This window comes from Hirundo rustica, chromosome 10 (assembly GCF_015227805.2).
Source record: "Hirundo rustica isolate bHirRus1 chromosome 10, bHirRus1.pri.v3, whole genome shotgun sequence".
NCBI lineage: Eukaryota > Metazoa > Chordata > Aves > Passeriformes > Hirundinidae > Hirundo > Hirundo rustica.
The window spans coordinates 7,580,077-7,597,301 of NC_053459.1; the positions used below are offsets into that span (position 1 = coordinate 7,580,077).

The following is a 17,225-nucleotide window of genomic DNA, read 5'->3' on the forward strand; positions in this document are numbered from 1 at the left end:
AATTGTTGGCATTAAAAAAAAAAAAAAATCTATCTAAAATTTAACTGAGACCTACTAATATTTGAGAAGAAGGCTTGTTCAGAGCAGCTGGTATTCAGCCAACTCATTTTATTTAGAGAGGACTTCGGCAATGCGCATTCAAGCTTTTGCCTTGGCCGGTTCCATGACAGGGATTTACCTGACTAAACACAGCCATTGGAGATGCCTCAAACTCTCTCATTTGGGCACAGGTCGTCTTCCAGGCCTGCAGTTCTCTCTGTGATACCTGCAGAAGAGATGGCTCGTACTGAGGTTTTTGAAATGGCACTGGAGTCCCCTAATTAGGCAGCTGCCTGCTGTCTCAGCCTGTATATCCATGTGCTGCCTTGCCCCAGTCAATACAGGCTGGGGATGAATCTCCCAAAGCATTTGCTGTTGTGGTTGCTCTATCTGTGCAAAGAGATGCCCTTTGATAGAGAGGCTGGCTTTCCAGAGCAAAAAGGTGAAGTGTTTGCTGGGGATGTGAGAGACTGTGGGGTTTGAGTTCCTGGTCAGCATCAGGCAGGCTGGGTTTGAGCCACATCTTCAGGAAGTGCCTTAATCATTGGGCCTTCAGCTAATCACAGCCCTGAGTTAATTCGTGCCAGACCTTAATTATTTGAAAGCAATGCATTTCTGCAGAGAAGCTTTGATTTTTAAAGAAATGATATTTCTGAAGTAAAAAATCATTTTCAATAAAAGAATCCTAACTAATTTGGACATTGATTGGTATGGGTCTCTCAGAAAGGATATTACCTCTTCTTTAAAAGGGGAGCATTCAGGAAACAGGGACAGAGTTTTGTCTTTGAAAGGAAAGAATATTGATTATTGGATCTCTGCTTCTCAAGAGGGAAACTTATTTTAAATATAGTTCAGGGTAGTTGGGGTCTCTAACTAGAAATTTCCATGCTGCAAGATCAGGCTAATTCCACAAGTGAGCTTTGGGTGTTTAGCTGTGTCAGATGCCAGCCATGCTGACTCCAAATCATCTCTTGTTTGCTGCTTTCTCTCCCTGCACTTCCCCACATTTTTCACAGGGTGATAACTGGATGTATTCTAGTGAAGCATCTGTAAAGCTACCTTCAGCAAGATGGCTCAAATGATGATGCAAAATCTGCACAGTCAACTTAAAATTAATCCTACTTTATATCTGGGAAGCATTAATTGGGATCTGTACAATACACATATTATTTAGTTTGTCTGACAAGGTCTATCAGACAAAGGAAAAAGCATGTCTTTAAACTCCAGTCTTCAGAGCAATGAGATCAATTCATAGATCTGGCTCAACATATAGATTTTGAAAAACTTCCTTTAGAGTCTGCATTCAGAGCATATTTAGACATTTTAAATGTATTATACAGTTTTGATTTATGGCACAATTAACTTTAAAAAGTGCACAGCACTTCAGAAAATAAATTTCGTAAACCAAATATCTCAATATCTTAATTAATGTAAGTCTCATCCCTCCCCCTTTTTTAATAGAAAACCAAAACAAAATGAAACAAGCACTTTCTTTTCTTTCTTTCAATACCCTTCAGAATCATTACAACAAGCTAAACAAGTCCAGTGATGAGTATTCTCTTTACGCTAATTTCTTGCACTGTATAAACAGTCCTTTATTACAGCTACCTCCTCTGGCAACACTACAGCATTCCTTAATAAGCAACAATGTGGGATTTACAGAACATACAGTAAAGAATTCAGAAAATAAATGCTTGAATCATATATAAATTCCCTTATTGTGTATACCTTAGCAATTGTACAAGCTATGACAGGTTCCTACTTAAAAACAGCAGGTGATATCTTACTGTATGCTAATAATAATTAAGGCACAAATAGCCTTTTCTGTGCTTGTGTCTAGAAATACCTTGTTTTGTGATAGCAAAATTACAGATTAGAATTGAATTAAATTCTTTGTGTTTTCACAATTGCTTGTTCTGAAAAGAGTACAGAATTTGGGGGATGATGATTGGAATTTAATGTGTGAACATTGTGAGTGGATGTGTTTGTGTACACATATCTGATGTAGAGATTATCCCAATAACAGCCAAAATTTACTTTTCAATGATAAAACTTTCCTGTAAAACCCTTTTGAAATGTTTTAATCTTAACATTGTCATGGCTGGCATGGGAATAACCTTTAGGAAATTGGTGAATTCCTTTAAAACTGTCTATATTTTTTAAAAAAAACAAGCTTTAACTGCCTTAAAAAAGTAAACTGCAGCTGATGCCAGCAACAAGTATTTTGTGCTGTACAGTATTTATTTAAAACCATAGGCAGCACTCTATTTTTAAATCTATATTTGAATGTCATGATTCTGTTCAGGGAAAGGAAAATTTAACTACGTAGCATTTAGCAATCAATTATGAAGTGTCTCATGTAATAAATATAGCATGTAATGGTGCTGTTTATCCTGGTGAAACATTTATACTTTATATATGTGTATATAAAATCATAACAGTAATCACGTGAATATAAATCAGAAGTAAAGCAATGCTGCGCACGAGGGACAGATGTAATTCAGACAAGGGCCCTTTGGTAAAGTAGTGTAGAAAACACGATCTGAGATAATTAGAAATGTGCATTCTTAGGAAATAATAAGAAACACGTTTTATATTAACGGAGACTCTCATTGCTGCTCACAAACCAGCGAGAACGGATTTGCTTGGTAACGTTGAAGTGGAACTGGTTTATCCAGCTGGGCTGTAGGAAGGTACAGCTCAGTGACAGCTGAGCAGCGTGGCACACAGATCAAGCTGTGTGTGGGACGTGATGGCATGAATGTCCAACCTCAGCCCTGACACAACCAGATCGAAGGATATTTAGTGCCTAATGAAAGAAACCAACTGGCTGCTCTGTGCCATTGCACACAGTGTCAGTCAGTGTGGTGGTGGGAGAATTCAGTCTTGAGAACTTGGATGTTGAGTGTTACATTGATTCGTTATTTTTCACAAATGTAATTTTGTTCATAAATGGTAAGGAGAAAAATGGAAATGCCAAAGTCCTGACAAGATTGCAGAAGAAATTTTCATCTTTACAACTTTATTTGCTTCTTTTAGCAAAACTTAGCTGGAAATGCTTGGAAGAAAGTTAGGTATAGTTAACAATTATTGTGTTTATATACTAACAAGAAACCTTCTCCTGTGATTTGTTCATCACAGTCATATCTCAGATGGCTCCTGAAGAATCAAACGTTCTCATAAAAAAGTGCTGCTTGTTAGCTGGAGCTTCGATGTAGACCATTTTTTGATTTGAATAAAATCACATTTAGGAATTGTTTGTCTCATTATGACTGAAATGTGGATATTCATCCTAAGAAGAGACATGACAGAAGTAAGACGTGTTTGGATTGAGAAATACAGCCCTCTAATGAGATGGAAAGGTGTGCTCCACTTTACGTGCCTGTTTGCCTGAGGTATGCGTTTCTTCAAACCCATGAGCTTAAAATGCGTCACCTAAAAAATATGACACTCTGGGTGCAGTGCCTGAAGTAAATTGAGACTCTTAATTCTTCCCAGTACGTACAAATAACAATAATTTTCATTCTGTAAAAGGCATGGTAGCCTATAGCTCTAGGACCTAAGCCTGATATTATTGATATCTGGTGTAACTGAAAAATATTCTACTCAGAAATCCATTCTGGAGGGAAGAGTGTAAATGTCAAACATCTTGTTTCACACCATGCTTACTTCTTTGGAGGTTTTTTACTAATAAAATTGCTTACAAGACTTTTATTTCATAGGAAATAACACATTCCTGTTTATAATTTCAAGAAAGTAAAATGATAATTACCTTTTCCTGTGATCATTTCCACTACAGTTTGCTGAGATAAATAGGGAGCTTTGACAGTGAACATCTAAAGTGATTCTAGTTTTTATTAGAGACTGAGTCTTCCATAAAATGGGAGTTCTGTAATTCTTAATTGTTATTTATAATTCATGTTGAAATAAAGAAAGGAAATAAATACGGAGATTATGACACAAATCTTTTTTTTTTTTTCCAGAAATCTCAGAAATAATTTTGGCACAGACACTCAGAAATTCACATACTATATGGGATACATACATATGTACATGCAATTCCTACACTTGTTCTCCTTTTTGAAAGGGCTGAAGATTAATCTTGAGGAAATCCTTGACTAATTGGGAAAACTTCCAAAATATCTTGCAAGGTATGTTTGAGTTTTGCTTCCCCCCCCCCCCCCTTTGGTAATTATGAATAGATAATTAGCTCAGCCTAACTATCTGAGTTGATTCAGAAAAAAAAGGAAAAATTCAACCTTAATGCCTAGATGAGACAAATATTTAATTGCAATAATAATAATAGTAGGTAGAAGCATAAAAGTGGCTTAAATTAAAGAATTTTGAAATGTTGTTGTATCTTACTTTTATGGTTATAATTTTCTCATTTTTGCTGGATGCAGAAGCGAGCAACAGAAATGGATTGTGCCTACTGCCTGGGCTGATGTTTGTTATATCAGCTCTAATACATTTCCACAGAGCAACCTGAGATCTAGTATAATTTTAATATAAATGCATTATAGGAATTGAAGGGCACTTACGGATCTCAATTACTTCTGGGAACTGAGGGTAAAACCAGTCCAACGCCAAGCCCTTTGAAGCTGAAGGCAGACAAAAGAGATTTATAGCAAAACATTTTTATTTTATTTGTAATAGTGCGTGTTTGAATTCCACTTTGCCATAGCAGTGGTTTAGAATTTTGAAACCAGTAGCTAGGTAGAGGAAAGAAACACAAATTATTGCCCAGGGATAAGAGAGCAGAAAGAATTCAGCTATTTGATATTTTATTTGGCAGCAGTAAAGAACACAACCCTTTAATAAAGAAAATTATTTTACTATAAGAAACTAAGTTTTATTCTTTTGCACATAGAAGACTGTGCTGAGCTGAGAGCTGTTTGCTTGTGCTACCAATGTTCTGCTGTGTGCTGTGCATAAAAATATTTTTTTAATATTTTTCTTTTTTAGTATGTCTTTCTAATAATTGTAAATTTTATATGTTTTTCTATTTCTATTATTATATTTACAAGGAATAATTAGGCAAAGGTACTTCATCTAAAATGTAAAAGCTTTCCAAAGTTACTAATGACAAAATGACAACTGAAGATGAAAGAATAATAGGGAAACACAGGTTACGGATTTGCCAATGCTCTTTTCAGTGTTACTGGCAAAAGAATTTACATTCTATTGCTGCATCAATAGACTGTTTGGGAAGTACATTATTTGACAAATACCTTAATATTTTATGGGAACACTTATGTGTCTGTAAAGCGCTGCAAGGAAATCACCCGTGATCCTTTTCGATGCCAGTACCCACCTCTGCCAGATGAAGGGAGCCAGGTGACTTGGGTGATGTGTACAACTGATAGTGTAATTAACAGTAACCACTTTATTGTGCTGTAAAAGCCATGTACATCCTTTCAGGATATGCTCCCCGAGGTTTTAAAACCTGTTTGTATGAGAAATATACATTTCCCGTAAGAATAGCTAAAATGTCACTTCTTTAACATCCTGAAACCTTCAGGATTGGAAACAAACACACTGAAACCCATTGGGAAGCTGGCAACATTTAATCACTAGAGGTAAAGGCTCCCATTTCTAGCTCTGCAGAGTGACATAATATTGATTTTTAAACCCAGCACTCAATCTTTTGGGTTCAGCATTTGGGGCCAGTGCAGCTTGGGGAGAGAAAGGCTGTAATAGTGATGTTGGTAAGGAGGAGGAAACTTTTTAAAGTGGCAAAATAAATTTAAGTGTCTTACAGCTCTTGAATGTTTGACATGTTCAAAATACTTCTGGCAGAAATGGATTATTAGCTAGAATGCAAAGTCAAAAATGTCTGGTAAGTACAATTTAATGTCTGCCTCTGATTTTTATTGCAGGGGTAGAATTTCCACGTAGTTCTTTTCAGAGAGCTGTGATTGTGCAGGGAGTTGTCTGTACAATCATCTGAGAGTATTTCTGCCGTGAATTCCCAGTGGACTGTGGGGATGGAAAGTGCTCTATTGTGGACTGGGAATCCTGCCAGCATCCCTGGGTGAGTTCCTGGCGAGTGATGGGGCTGCTCTGTGCTGGGTTACTGTGGTGCTGCCCAAAGAGTCAGGGTAGGAAGGATGGCCTCAGACCCAAGCATGGAACCTGTTCTGTGTTTCTGACTTGCTGCATTAATGTCTCTTTCTGCTTCTACACCCGTGCTTATTTCTCCTTCCATGGTTGTGCCAGTGTTCAGATGCCCTTTGACATTCACATTGCTGTGCTTTCAAAGCTTTGTTTCCTTCCTCATTATCTCCTATGTAGACCAAGTCATTGAAATAGAATGTTGGATTAAAAATTAGATTTTTTGAAAATTAAATGATAAATATGGTGCCAAATGAAATAATAATGTCTAATCAAACAAAACATTTCCTTCAGTATTACTTTTTGTTATTCACTGTGGTGAAAATATGCCCCAAAGAAAAACCCAAATAATGTTGGCAACATAGTATTTTAAAAATTTTTAAATTGTTTTTGGCTTATCCAACAAGCCCCAAAGTACTAATTATCCAGTTACCAGCCTTCTGTTTACTATCTGATGCCAGGGTTCAGTTCCTTTTTAAAAAGCTTAATTTAGAAGAAATACAACAAAGAAGAACAAAGAGACTGTTTCATACATGAAGGGTAGTTATGATTCTTTGACTTGCTTGGAGAAAAAAAACTGACAAATCTTTGCCACTTGCTCTGGCCTTGCAGCCTTTGTGAGTTATGGATCTTTCATAATCAGGGAAGGAACTTAGCACTCACCCTTCACGGGTGAAACAGCCTATTCCTATTCAGGGACAGGTGGCAAACAATTATAAATGAATTTAAAGAGATGCCAAGATTATAGTCTGGAAATATCAATTATTATAAACTAGTTTAATTCTTTCCTCCCCTCTGCTTGTATTTCATATACAGGATCTAGCAGTGACAACTGGATACTTAATATTGACTAGAGGGCTGGAATGAGTAGCAGAAATAGCATTACCTTTGAAATAAAGTTCATAAGAAAGAAAACTTCCTAAATTCTTCCCTAAGATGAAGCAGAGAATAGTTCCTATAGTGCATTTCAGCGGCCTTTCCACTCTGAATATGGCCACATTTTGCAGGGCTGCAGTCTGTGCCAGGTGCCTTGGAGTAGGCTGTCTGGCTGAGAGGGAAAGAAGATGTTTTATGGTATCTAAATTGCCTTGGGCTTTACTGGCACTTCAGTTTGTGCTTCTCTGCATTCCCCGCTCTGTTACCGTATTTGTGGGAGCTTGAGGATGGGGAGACAAAGATGTCACTCTGCAACTGACCGTAACAACGTGACATCCCATCTGTCATGCCCTGTTGTGCCACTGACAGCATCAGTGTCCTCCAGCTCCACTTTCCCCAAGAGCTCCTTCTGAGGGGACAACTCTTTCCGAGCAGGATTCTTCCTGTGCAGAGGAGAAGCAGAGAATCCAGCCTGGGTTCTCCTGAGTGTGCTCCAGGCCCTTCACTGAGCCCTGCTCAGTCTCTGGAGAGAGACAAATACTCTGCTCTTTTTGCTGATTAGGATTCTAACTTAGATGTCTCTATTAGCTGACTACACTCACTAGGAATGAACCTGCTCATGAGAAATTTGTCATCTTAAATTCAAATATAGAGAAGGATGGCCTGAAAAGTGGAATTTTTAGCTGGGGATAATTAAAATTCAAATGGCACCTGCATGGAGTAGATTAGAGTTAACCTGTCATCTTTCTCAAGTGCTCATGTAAGAGAACATCATTACCAGGGCACAAAGTAAAATAGCCTCAGGCTTGTTTGGGATACATTTTGCAGAAGTGCTGTGTAAGAATGAGAACAGAGGGAAGCCAGTGGATGTGAGCACCAGTGACAATGTAATTGCTGCCTTCAGAGAATGGAAAGCAAAGGACAACAGTCTGAGAATGGAAAGAAAAGTTGCCAGGACATAAATGGCGGCAAAGATGTTTCTGTCAGGATGTGAAAAAACATACCTGTACTGTCCCATTTTTGCAAATTTACAGGTAATACATTCTGCAATTGACATTCTGCTATACAGTAGCAGTAAAAAATGCTTATTTTTCCTGCTCCACTTCCTCTTCCTCACTATGGGATTGAAAATGCTAAGAGGAGGATCAGAAGAAGAAAGATGAGGAGCTGTTGCTTGACTCTTTAACCCTGTGTGAAAACCCCATGGTGCAATATGACTATTCTTGCAAAACCCCACAAATTGGTTTCTGGCAACACAGGGTGGATAATAACCCTGCAAAAGTGAGTTCTCCCTAAATACCCAGTTGTACCGGCAGTGAAGTAAATCCATCTGGTTCGGTGGTGCAACACTTCCACTACAGAAGAACATTTTGACTACCAAAGCTTTCTAGACCTGAGGTTTGTTTGATTCTCAGCAGGGAAGGAAGCCCAAAGGGCCTCTTTCAGCAGTTGTTCACCTGAAGCTTTGAAAGAGCACCTGGCAGGTCCATGAGCTTCTTGATGACTGTTTTGCTTGATATTTCAAGGGGTAACTTTTGTGTACTAGAAAACTTTTGGCTTGATTTATAATTTAGCCTTTTTAGATCCTGTTGAAACAATAGTGTACATCTCCTCTGTGTCTTGTGTTTGCATGTGTACACATATATTTGTATTCATACAAATCCGTATGGGTACATTCGCGAGTATGCATAAGTATATATACCCGCATATCTGCATATATTTTTATGTGCCATATTTGTCCTATGTATAGGCACATCCATATCAATCTATTTGATTTTTCTCTTCAATTCCCTCTCTTCTCTGTTTCCTGCATCCTGGAGCAGACCACCTACCTGTGCGTTTGAAATGGCTTTCAGTCAGTCGCCACTGCAGCACAAGGTGGTGGAAGTGCACTCTTATTAATGGGTTTAAACCACTGTCTTTGTTATGCTCCTGGGCCTAATTCTTGGCAACAGCAAACTGCTGAAACTCTGCTAAAATTGTTCCATTGACTTTCCTGGAGCATTTCACGTTCTCTGAGGGTTTGCCCTGTGAGAGTCAGCGCAGCCCAGCAGCTGGGGCAGCTCCAGCCCCACGGCTAAAGCACAGACAGAGAATGTATTTCTGTCACCTTGCTGAGTGGGGATCCCAGAGCAGCACCCAGGCAGGGCACGTGGACAGACACAACAAGGACACAGAGGCACCATTTCACCTGGCCAAGGTGGAGGTCGCTGCTTTTCGCACTGATTTAACAAGGGTCACTCCCAACTGCAAGGGCACCAGGTGTATTTTATTATTCTCATTTCCAATCTTCTGCTTTTAACACATCCCTCCCAACAGGCTATAAGGCTTGTGGCTGTAGGGATGGACTAGAACACAAAAAAAATCCACAGGGCATATCTGGTCACTGGAGCAGCAGAGGGGCTTTTTGGTCCTTTCTTCTCCTTTTTCAGACATTACTGAGTGAACTTCTCCAACCAGGTTCCAGGCACTTACCTTTTCCCCATGCTACATGGAAATGCTGTCACAAAAAGCAAGTGAGCCTCTCCCAGCCAACGCTTCTGGGGGCACTTCAGAAGAAGCGTGGGAGTGGGAGTAGGAGATACAGTTCAGTCGCTATAGCAGAAAAAGTCCGTGTTTGATTTTCTCCTGGAAAAAAAGATAAGGAATCCAGGAGAGCGGTCTTCCTGCAAATGACATAAAGCAAATGAAACTTCATCCTCTCCTGGGAATGACTGTGAGCTTGTTCGTACTTGGTGAGCTTCAACCAAAGGTGGCACTAGGGGATCACAAGTAAGTCTTTAAATACACCACTGTGCTCTTCATTCTCTTCCTGTCATCGTGTTCTCAACTCCTTCCCCTCCAGATTTTTCAGGTGGTATTTTTTAAAAATGGACAAGTCTTCTCACTGACACTGGCAGGAGATACAGTGGTAGGAATGGTGAGGAGAATGGAAAGCTGAGGGTAATCCCGCTTCTTTTCATACTGAAAGAAATTCTATTATCTGTGTATCTATGCAGGATGGTATTAATTCCATAAAGAAATGTGGACTGAATGTCAGTTTTAAAAATCCATCAGGAATTAGATCTGTTCAGATAAATTAATTTCTCCTTCTCTACCGTACTCCAAATTCCCCCAGTCCTCTTGTGCTCCAGCTCCTTGTGTATTGTTGAAACTTTGGAAAACACTTCATTTTCACTGGTGGGCTTTGACAGCTGACCATGCCTGCATTTTTGGGAAGTTCCTTCAGACCTTTTAAGCTTCTCTGTCTTTCAGCTGGGAAAGAGCTCTGGAAACAAGGTATAGGCTGCTGCTGCTGCTGCAAACATTTGTGGGAGCTGCTAAACTCCTAATCTTCCTGTAAAATTAACCTGGCAATGGAATGTGATGCTGCAGTCTGCTTAAATAGAGTGTGTTTCCTGTGGGGTTGTAAGGAATTCACTCCTGTTTCTGCTCCAGTTCCCTGCCTGAGCAATAACTCTTCCTCCAACATAAGCTGCTGGGACAGTAAATCAATTCCTACATGCTGTGGATCTCGGTGACATATACATTTCTAGATATTCCTTTGAGACTGCCCCAAATCCTTGTGGGGGTTGTCATCTTCTGCTGTTAGGCAGGGCCTATTGCTGCCTGCCCAGTGAAAGTTTTAAAGGAAAAAGAGGCTGAGTAAAAGACCCAAACTATTTCAGGTCAGCTTTTCCTTGTGTTTCTCTCGGCACACCTGATCTTCTCAGGTCCTTAGGTTTTAATCCTGTTCCTGACACAGATCTGAATGAAGCCATCACCTTTAATTTTAACAACAGTTTAATACTTCAGGATAACACAACTGATATTTCAAAAGCACCACTGAAATCAATGGGTCTTGGACACTTGTGGGGCTGTTGGGGAGCTAAATGAAAAATATTTGTGTCTTTTGATGGGTAAAGTTGATCCAGAATAACTTTGCCTCAGGTTTCCTAAAAGCAAAGGAGAGGGAATTTTATTTACCTATCTTTAAGAAAGCTGTGACTAAAAGACATAGGTGAAGTACTACTAATTTTAATCCGCATTAGATGTGTGTTGCAGACTGGCACCATATTAAAAAACCTGACAAATTAGATTGAATCAACAATTAAGTCTTATTAAGCAGTATAAAATCACCTGCACGTATGCCACCCTGTTTCAGTACTGCCCCTCTCCTGTTGGTTTCATTTCTGTCCTTGAGTGTAAGGTCACAGGTAAGGTGAGTGCTGCTTGCATCAGAGCACAGCAGCCTGCCCTGTGCCACGTACCAGCAGAGAGCTGAGGACACAGATTTATTAATGGCTTGCTGTGTCATCCTGAGCTTTGACAGATGCTCCTTTTGAGCCGTGTTTCATTGTGCAACTACACAAAAAACGCATCATTAAAATTTTAAAAAAGGAAAGGTTTTCTCTGGCCTAATGTGGTGTCTGGGACTCTGCTCACTACAGTAGCCGTTTCTGTGAAGAATTCATAGGCACAAAGGGTTAATATATTGCAAACGAAGTGGTGACTGCATCTATTAAAAAATACATCACATTATGTTTCTGTGTCCACAGTAGGGTTCTAGAGCTGCTTGTGCATAGCCAAAACCCTCCTGAAACGTGGGCAGAGTGACACCCCAGTGTGCGCAGAGTTTCTGATGGACCGGGTATCACGCTGTGGGGGAAAAAGCCAGCTCTCCAAACCAGAGGGGGAGAGCACAAATTTGGGTCCCCTTCCTGCACAGCTCTTTATTTGTTTAAAGAATTCGTGTGGTGTGTGTGAGCTATCCAAGTGAAGCCCTGCCCCCTGCCATGTGCTAATGACACAGTTTAAATCACTCCCATGTGCTGTGTTCTCTGCTCTGTTTACCCACCACAGTAAATACGTGCTGGTAATGCCAAGGGCCTGAAAGAGGCTCAGAAAAGCAAAGAGTGTGCTAAAACCTGAACTTGAATCTTAGTCCTGGGTGTAATACAGATTACTTTGTCTTTGCTGTCTCAGAGACAGCAGAGACTGAATGCCAGAAGTGCTTCTTGGTGGATATTGGTAAAGATTCAGATGATTGTGGATTTTTCTGAGGGAAATAGTGTTCAGAGAAAACTGAAGAGATAATTTTCTGGTCTAAATGGGCGGATGCAGGGCCTTCTTGTGGGTTGAGAGCAGTGCTGTGACCTCCCTGCTGCCAGGAGAAAGCTTCTCGCAGATAAAGAAACCGTAAAAGTCTCCAAGAGTGAAGGAGTTAGGACAGTTGTCACACCCTCTATATCCCATTTGGGTGGGTATTGGAGATAGAAATCCCAACTAATCTTATTTTCTTCAAAAAATTAAAGAAACAGGATAACATTTTCTGAAGGTTCATGTGGGTCTCCAGTTGACAGGGAGAGAAAACTAAATGGCTTTGTTCTTGTCACTGTAAACTTTTCTGAAAGTATGTTATCTATCCCTCACATGTTTTTTAGTCCATCAGATATTTAAAGGAGCACCTCTGTACCTCTGGAATACCTTTCTCCCCTTTTTGTCCTATTCTGTTCTAATTTTTATGGTGGTATTAGACAGAATTCTTCAGATCCCTTTCAAGGGCTGCATTGATGCACCAGGATCTTCTGATCTAAAGCCCTCTGAAGTCAATCAGCTGAAACTTTGAGAGCTCCGTGGTCTTTGGGTAAGGCCCCAAGTTAGCAAAGGACAGAGCTTGGGAAGGTAAGTGCTTGGATTTTAAGATGAAGTTGTCCCTACAAACCACTCTTTAGGGCACACACGCTTCTTCAGGAGTAAATCTTCACTGACATGAGACAGATTCACTGTTGATAATAATACAGGGATTTTCTTTTATAATGTCCATCCTTTTTACATCCTGAGTTTCTGGAGCTCTTCCACTTTGTAGTGCAAAGGTGGAAAGGAGGAAGTTCTCCATTGGAATTCTGAATTTATTAATCTTGTTCACCCTGTATCTTCAGGTTTTCTAGGTACTGTTGACTTCACAAAGTTGGTACTCGAAATTTCAGGAATGTGGTCAGTTACCAGGGTAAAATGATGGAGTTTCTCCTCTCTGATACCAAGGACTTTAAATGACTTTGACTAAGAAGGAGGTGAGGGAACAGTGCACGACAGGACCTAACTGGGGCAAGGAAAGCAAAATGTTTAACTGTGTGGATCTCATATCTTAACAATTTTTTAATTTTTGACTTGGAGAGATTTTTTTGGCTGTTTACCAGCTTTGTGTTATCATGTTCCCACCACATAATTGCATGTGCAGTATTATAATGAAATGTTTCCAGGCTTGCTCTCTGGAGCAAATGTATAGACTGTGTGAACAATAGAGTTCATGCCTGAATACTCATTCAAGACTACAAGAATTCCTCCCTAAACATTGGACATTGCATAACTCCTAGAAAAGTGAAGAAAAAGGATTACAGAAATTATTCATATTAAATATATTTTAAGAACGTTAATGAATGTAGGGTTGGTTTATTCTGGTTTTTCTGCTAAAAAGAAAAAAAAAAAAGAAATAAATACAAAGATATACCCAAATCCAACAACAACAACAAACTCCCAAACTTGCAGGTTTTCATGGGCATATGTTTGGTTGGAGGAAATATTCAAAACAAAAAGTTTTCAATGTCCAAAAGTAGAGAGGGATATCTAGTAAGAAAACAATAAGACCACTCTAGAATATCTGGTAAATCAAGATATTTTTCCTAGTGTTGTTGTGAAATTCCTTACTCCAAATCTTCATTTTTAATGTGGAAAAAAAATTACCTTTGACCTTTACATGGCAGGTGAGTCCCTTGGCTGACATGCTGGGCGGGAAGAGGTTTTTCTTATGGAGCTTTTTGAGTTACTATAAATTATTTAAACATGAATGGGACAGACCAAGGCTCCTTCTATAATCAGTTAGTTGAGGACCTTTTTAGATATGTAAGTACTCAAATGAGGATTCCCTCTTTGCTCTCAGGAACCGTTTGCTATTCAGGAACACATTCCTGCGAGTATCTTTGAATCATTTCATTTTTTATACCAAAGTAGGATGAAAATAATTTTGAAATATCAGTTTCTTGCTAGTATGAAACCTTTTCCTCATCAGCCCTACTTTCCAAGGAATTCTGGTTCTTTGCTCCTTGACTCAGTACCAGATGAGACTTTAAAAAACCCCTACCCATACAAAACTGTACTAAGCCAGAATGAAATTGCTATCCATTATCCAACACTTGGGACCAATACGAGACCTCAGACAGCTCCCACAGCCTTTGGGAATGGGGCTTCTGAGGCACCTGAGGCTGGGACCAGAGATCGTTTCTCTCTCGTTACAATCTGATGGGGTTTTGCCCATGCACAGAGTGGGAAGTGCAGAACATTCTCAGCCCCTGACTTCTCACACTCCACAAGTCTTTCCTAACTTCAGAGCAATTTCAAACTCTGGTTGCTGAAGAGAAGCTCAAGTCACTGCCTGGCTTTTGTGGGATGGTGACGCAGCTAAATTATGGCTTGGTTTCGTAGTCTTTGGGGTAAAACTTGTGCCTTTGTGTGAGGTCAGGCAACGGTTGCAGTCTTTGTTAATATTGATTCTACACAAAGTGCCAGCTGATTTTCCTCAGACAGAGACTACAGTCAAACCTATGAATAATCTTGCATTCTTACCTACCCAGGTTATCACACTATTAGAGCACCCTGCAGTTTTAAGGCAGTTAAGCCCCAATGGATAAGTAAATATTATAATTTTGCAGTTGAGAAAATGAAGGAATGGTTTGGAAGCTTATATCCTCAAAATTTGTTAGGTGACCAGTTAGGAATGACTGAAACTAGTACCTTTAAAGTTTTGGTTAAAAATTCTTTTCTGTGGTCCTATACCTACACTTTGCATTGAGGTTTTGTGAATTTTTTTGTGATCACACCTTAAATTTCTCCTCTGATGGACAATGTTTGATTTTGCATCATGAGAAAAACAGAAATAACGTGAATGTTGTCAAGATTCAAACTACTATCCAAAGTAAAACCTAATTTGGGACTTTCAGCATGCTGATTGATACCCACACTGTGTTGGTTGCGGTAGAAGCAGAGTAACAGTCCATTCTTCATGTCCAGGACCTTTCTCCCCTGTTAATATTTACTTCTTAATGGATATCATGATATAGGTACTGCTTGCTTGCTTGTAGTGAGCATATCACAATATATTTTCTGGAATTAATTATTTTATCCTCAGAATTTGAAAGTGGAATTGAAGTGGGATAAACATGAACTCTATGGAAATCGTCAAAGATATTAAAACTATGATTTAATTAGAAAACAAATACTGTTTTACACAAATAAAGTCTCCTGGATGCCAGTTACTAAATACAAAAATCCTCTGAGCTCTGTCCCACTTCACTGTGTGCTGTTATCTTTGTATGAAGGAAGCATGGGAAATAATATTTTTAAAATAAGGTATTTCTACATTTTACAAGTTTCTATAGAGTATATATGACTAAACTTAAAAGTAATTTTTCCCTCTCATTTTTTGACTACAATTAATTGTTTATTTATGCTTTATTAGGCCTGAAGCAGGAATAGGACGGACATTAACATTACTTAATCTTGGATTGGAAGGCAAACCCTCAAATTTCATGGTTGTTTACAATGATGATTTTTGTTTGTTTGCCTTCTGATTATGGCTTTAGGAAGCATGCATTCCAGTAGGTAATGAGATGAATGTAAATGTTAATTGTTATTGATATTTCAAGGCAATTTTATAACCCTGAAGTTCAGCTATTTGTGTTTTCTTCTTTATAGAAATTACATCTGAATGGCCATGATGAATTATTCTGGCTTATATTCACCTTAGTGTACTTTAGTTGCCTCTTTGTGAAGTAAGAATAAACCCATTTTTTTCTGGTGTTTGTAAAATACACAACCTGCTCTTTTTCAGTCAACTGAAAATCACATTACTTTAAACTATTTAATTATTTGAAATGCCCTACAGTGCAGTCTGGTAAAGTGCTGATTTTCCTCAGGGTCAGTGACATTCTCTAGAGTGACCAAGTCCCCACCAATCATGCCTTATGTACACAGTCAGGATTAAAAAATTGTTTTGTTGCTCCATTCAATACATGTCAGCCTACCATCCTAACAAGATGGGGAAGTGGGGAGATACCCATCCACCTCTCACCTCCTCCTAGAAGGTTCAGCCTCCACAAAAAAATTGGGAACCCAGGCTAATCTTGAGCTTTTCCTTTCTAAGAGCGCAACAGGCAGAGTCATTGTCGAGGTGTTTGGAGAAGGTGACTGGAATGTGAAGCTGCAGGTCTCTCAATCTCAAAAAATGTCTGGACATTCTTATTTAAAGGAAATTATGACTCCATTAATCTGATTGAAACACTCCAGTGTTGCCCATGGACAGAGAAGCAGATATTGTCACGTTCCTTCTGCGAGCAGAACCGGAGGTCTTGTGGATCTGAGTTCTTACAAGGTAGAAGGTGAGGCACATCAGCTCCTTTGTGAGCAAGAACAAGCTTTGGAACTGTAGCATGAAAAAAATGTAGTTTAGGTATGGTAGGGACATTTTCATTTGAAAGCCAGTCATAGTTCAGGAAAAAACTCATGCTTAACCTGAAATTTTGCCTGCTTTATGTGTCGCTCCATAAAGTTTATGTGAGCATGAAGGCTGAGGCTGTCTAAAATGATTTATTAAATGGAAGCTGAGAGCACTGAGGAAGATTAGAAAGAGCAGAATTCATGAGAATAATCAAACCTAGGCTATTGAGTTTGGTGTTTCATCTAGGAACAATACAGTGCTAATCTCAGGAATCCCTTAAATGCATGCAGGAGCAGAAATACTATGCTAGCTTCTACTTGTTGTTGCTTACACCTGGATGCTAATATTAAGTGTGTTATTAAAAACTTAAACAAGGCTTAAGCCAAGCCCTGAGCTGGCAAGATACACTATTGTGATGTATGAATCAGTCATAGTTATTGTGTAAGGAAGAGAACATGCTTCAAAGGCTAAAGGACACTTTCTCTCTTTGTTGTTTTTTTTTTTTTTTTTTTTTTTTTTTTTTTTTTTTTTTTTTTTTTTTTTTTTTTTTTCTTCCCCCTGAAGACAGGGCTCTGGAGTGAGGTTTACAAGGTTTTAAACACAGCTGCTCTGTTGTGCTGCATGCTACAGTGTGTTAATGCCAGTTTTCCATCCTTTTGTTCTGTCTTCTTGGAGAGCTGATAGAAGAATCCAGAGTAACCAGCTGCATATCTCGTCCAGGTCT

The 17,225-nt window shown here is 39.1% G+C and overlaps 1 long non-coding RNA gene across 1 annotated transcript in view; it reads left to right on the top strand.

The window, feature by feature from the left end:
• LOC120757163 (uncharacterized) overlaps positions 1–17,225 on the top strand; it is an 86,147-nt gene that overhangs the window by 54,328 nt on the left and 14,594 nt on the right. The window contains exons 4-6 of the long non-coding RNA XR_005702402.1: positions 3,181–3,434; positions 4,023–4,190; positions 5,919–6,073. This is a non-coding gene — a long non-coding RNA (uncharacterized LOC120757163). The remainder of the gene's footprint in view (positions 1–3,180; positions 3,435–4,022; positions 4,191–5,918; positions 6,074–17,225) is intronic.